The 4,950-nt window shown below is 37.1% G+C and overlaps 1 pseudogene; it reads left to right on the top strand.

Moving 5' to 3' along the window:
• The first annotated feature begins 1,281 nt into the window (after nucleotides 1-1,281).
• On the top strand, nucleotides 1,282-1,820 carry LOC143672476 (PEST proteolytic signal-containing nuclear protein-like; annotated as a pseudogene).
• Nucleotides 1,821-4,950: the final 3,130 nt, after the last annotated feature.

Raw genomic sequence — 4,950 nt, 5'->3', positions numbered from 1 at the left:
GAAATTTGTCTTCCCTGTATCTTCCTCTTGGTTTTTCTACCTCTCTGCTTCTTTCTTATCAGTGTCCTCTTTCTTTTTATCCCTAACATGTTGTTCCATCTCCTTCCCACTTTACTCTCACTATACATACTCTTTCTAAATGATGACAAGAAAACCTATAACTTCACTTCAATCAATATGCCAGTGACCACCAACTCTGCACATCAATTCCAGAACACTCGCCTGAGACCCACATCTGTATTCGCAATTGGGTTCTCATGGGGTCCTTAAACTAAAGAACTTCCCCCAATGTTTCAGTCCCCCTACTTTGTTAAGATAAATGCCACCACCACCTAATCAATTCTCAGTCAGAAGCTGGAAGGTCTCCATGATACTTCTCACTCTGTCATTCTTCAATGCAACTACTCAGGAAGATAGCTCCATTTTATTTACTAAATAAGTTTTCTTAATTTCTCCCCACCTCCCCATTCTTCTTTTCATATATTTCATACATTTACTCCATGAATTCATCACAAGACCATTGCCAAAAACTTCATTCTAGATCCTCCACTACTTGTCTGGCTGTCCCTCAATGCATCCTCCACACTGCTGCTGTCATATTTATAAAATGCATATGAGACAATATAACTCCTTTACCTAAAATATTTCGATGGTAAATATGGTCAGCACAATAAAGCTCAAATTCCTCACTATTCTATACCATTAATCTTGTGCACTGGTCATAAGCCAACTCTCCAGGCTCAGCCCCACCATTCTCTCAGAATTACCTTAGTACTAGAAGTCACTGTATCCAGGACAAGATACTGAGATATTACTTTATTCCTCAATATATAAATGAAATTTTTGTCAAATAAGTTTATAAAAGAGCATGCTCTGGGTGAACCAAATAGTAAACATATGATTCAAACAGTCATGTTTAAAGCTGTCACCTCAGATACATAAAGTGGGAGGAACTGAGCTGGAGGAGATAAGCAGACAGTAACCATGCACCCTACTTGTTGACCTGGTTATCACAGAAATAAGCATCAATTTTTACTTCATGTATGTGCAGGCTTAATTGTGAAGTGTGTCCATATTACAATGGTCATGTTTTCCTGATGTACTGAATCCTTTATCATGAAATACCTCTCTTTGCCATAGATGTATCTCTGGTCATACATTCTAATGTGGAAGAGACCAAGAATAGCGACAGTGTAAAGAGGAGAACATGTTCATATTATGTTTGCATAATTACAAATTGATGTGAAAAATGATGCAAAATTGTGTCCAGTTGGCAGGGAAATGGTGGACTGGAAGATAGGAGAGGAGAAGCCAGAGAAGTTTCAGTGAGCTGGAACCACTGGAAGACCTGAAGAAGAAGCAGGAGAAACCTGTGAAAGCTAAGAGTGTCTCTCCCAATAAGGGAGGGGAAAGTTCCAATTGCAGGAGAGAGAAGCAATCAGCTGATTAAAAAGCTGAAAACCTCCCAACAAGGCCAACAAAAATTCCCAAGTTCGGATTTGCCACAAGTAGTCAGATGATAAAGAAAGCACAAACTGTATCAGTTCATCTTGGATAAACTCCTAAAGAAATTGTTTTAACTCTTGCTCCAAACCCCACTTTAGGTAGCAGCATTTTAATGAAGACGAAGGCAATGAGCCAGAAGAAATGTCCCCAGGAGCAGAGATGCAGACAAAGAACACTGGAAGGGAGACACCAACATCGGTGGGATGAAACCCTTTCAACAGAGGAAGGCGTTGGTGTCAGACAACCAGTAGCTATGGAAGCGAAATTTCAGATCCCACCTTGGAAATCTCGTGGCCAAGACAATAAAATATTGAGATTTGAGATTGGGGTGTGGGGGTATGGGTGGGTATAATGTCAAAAGGAATTGCTTCCTTTTTCAAGAATGGTATAAGATGATCTTTGGAGCTGCCTTTCTTAAAATATTGATTTGTATATTAATAAATGAGAGTTTCAAATTAAAGATAATTTGTGCTTTATGTACAAATTTCAACACATGTGCTAATTTTGTACTTTCGTGTGATTAGTTCCAAAGGTTACAGATAATAAAGAAATCAGAAATGGTATGATTTTAAAGAAGTAGTTTTGCCACAATTAATAGCACATTTAGACAGAAGCAAAAAGTCATTGTCTATTTAACTTAGTTCAAAATGGAAACGGTTCTTCTTTCATCTCCCTCATAACTAAACTTCATAACATAACAGTTTCAGGAACTGCCTTATAGAAAGGAATCACTGTATTAAGGGGATAATATTATTAGGCTATTGGCTGAAAATTAATTTAGATACATTTAAAATACAGCTTTTTTTCTACAGGTAATTGTCTGCTTCTAAATGACCATAAACTAGGTACTGCATTGCCTTCACTGGATACAGACACTTAGCTTTTAAAAATAAACATTTTTTGAAATGTTATATAAACTTGAGTACTTGGTATTGCTCATTTACCTTAATGGGCTTTTTCTGACCTTCATTAGTCTGCAAACAATTACCATTTGCTACCAATGTAAACATTATTTTGAATGTGCTTCTGTTTGTATTTGTTATTAGCTAGTTCCTGTAAGCATCACCACCAGAAACTGAAGCAAATAAAAAGAAACTGTTTCCTTTAAAACACAAACCACCACCAAAAATATAAATGTACATATTGCTTAAATATTTGGCTAATTTTATTTTTAAATGGTATGAAATCCAAAAATTAACACTGTATGAAAATGGAAAATATGAAGAAGCTCTTTCTGTACTTTGTCAAATCATTTAGGTTACTGCATAAGTTTGAATCTATTATGTACCCCAGAAAAGCTATATCCTTTAATCCTCGTTCAATATTGCTTGGTAAGTACATGGAAGCTTGAGTAGGGCATGAGATTTTGTTGGTTTGTCCAGAGTGATGCCTTGATAAATCCCAGAGTGATTTGAACATTGAATAAAAAGTATTTGCAAAGTCCCCTTTGGGGAATGGTGAAAAGGGGGAAAATTTAACTTTTCCAAGTTGAATTCTTGATATTCTCACAAGCAGTGCAGACAACCAAAGCAATAGGCTGATCCCCCAATCTTTGGATTTGTGCATATGAAACTTAATCCCACAAACCATAGGTCAAGCCTACTTAAAATTAGGCCTAAGAGTCACCCCCAAAAGAACCTCTTTTGTTGCTCAGATGTAGCCTCTCTCTGCAGCCAACACAACAAACAAACTAACTGCCCTCCTCTGTCTACATGGGACATGGCTCCCAGGGGTGTGGACCTTCCTGGAAACATGGAACAGAAATCCTAGAATGAGCCAAGACTCAGCATCAAGGGATTGAGGAAACCTTCTCCACCAGAAGGGGAAACAGTGAAATGAGATGAAATAAATTCTTAATGGCTGAGAGATTCCAAACAGAGTCGAGAGGTTATCCCGGAGGTTATTCTTATGCATTCAATAGATATCACCTTGTTAGTCAAGATGTAATGGAGAGGCTGGAGACAACTGCCTGAAAATGTAGAGCTGTGTTCCAGTAGCCATGTTTCTTGAAGAAGATTGTATAATGATATAGATTTCACAATGTGATTATGTGATTGTAAAAACCGTGCATCAAATGCTCCTGTTATCTAACTTATCATCAGATGAGTAAAACATATGGAATAAAAACAAATAATAGAGGGAACAAATGTTAAAATAAATTCAGTAGATTGAAATGCTAGTGATCAATGAAGGGTAGGGGAAAGGGGTATGGTATGTATGAACTTTTTTCTGTTGTCTTTTTATTTCTTTTTCTAAATTGATGTAAATGTTCTAAGAGGTGATCGTGACAAATATTCAACTAGGTGATGATATTGTGAATTACTGATTATGTATGTAGAACAAAATGATCATAAGTTAAGAATGTTTGTGTTTGTTATATATTTTTAAAATTTAAAAATTAACAAACAAGGAAAAAAGATATGTAGTACAAAGAGAAAAAATGCATATATCTTGCTGGGAGTTATCTTTTTATTGTTTGCATGGAGAAGTAACCACTGAATTCTGCATGGTAACTTTTAATTAGATGGTTTCCAAAGAGTCATGTCTCCACTCACTTAAGATGGGGGTTACCATATGATCCTCTCAGATTATTTTCCTTCTAGCTGCACCAAATTTAGGGGGCTAGAAGGTTTAGATTTTTTTTTATCATCACAATCAAGTTTTTCCTTCTATTTTTTGTGAAAAATAGTGTATATTACAAAAAAGCAATAAATTTCAAAGCACATCACCACAATTAGTTGTGGAACATATTTCAGAGTTTGACAGGAGTTACAATTCCACAATTTTAAGTTTTTACTTCTAGCTGCTCTAAGATATTTGCGACTAAAGGATATCAATTTAATGATTCAGCATGCATACTCATTTGCTAAATCCTATCTCCACCGTATAACTCCACCATCACCATTGATCTTTCCATGCCTCTCTTTAGGGGTGTTTGGGCTATAGCCATTCTAATTTTTTCATATTCTAAGGGTCTCTACTAACATGGGCTAGGGAGATGGAACTATCTGATGTTCTGGGGAGACTGCGCGCTCTAGGTTTCAGAACTTATCTGGACCAGGAACCCATCTGGAGGATGTTGGTTTTCTGGAAAGTTACTAGTGCCTGGAACCCTTGTGAAACCATATATATTGCCCTAAGTGTTCTTTAGGACTGGCTGGAAAGGTCCTGGTTGGGGGTTGGCAGATTATAATTGGTAGAAAAGTTTAGCTGAAGCTTGTATAAGAACAACCTCCACAGTGGCCTCCTGACTCTCTCTGAATGCTCTCAGTCACTGATACTTTATTAGTTATACTTCTTTTCCCCCTTTTGGTTGGGATGGAAGTGCTGATCACATGATACCAGGGTTGGATTCATCTCTGGGAGTCATCTCCCATGTCACTAGGGAGACTTTTGCCCCTGGATGTCATGTCCCATATAGAGGATAGGGCAATAATGTCACCT

Source organism: Tamandua tetradactyla, chromosome Y, assembly GCF_023851605.1.
Source record: "Tamandua tetradactyla isolate mTamTet1 chromosome Y, mTamTet1.pri, whole genome shotgun sequence".
NCBI lineage: Eukaryota > Metazoa > Chordata > Mammalia > Pilosa > Myrmecophagidae > Tamandua > Tamandua tetradactyla.
This window is presented reverse-complemented; position numbering and strand designations above follow the sequence as displayed.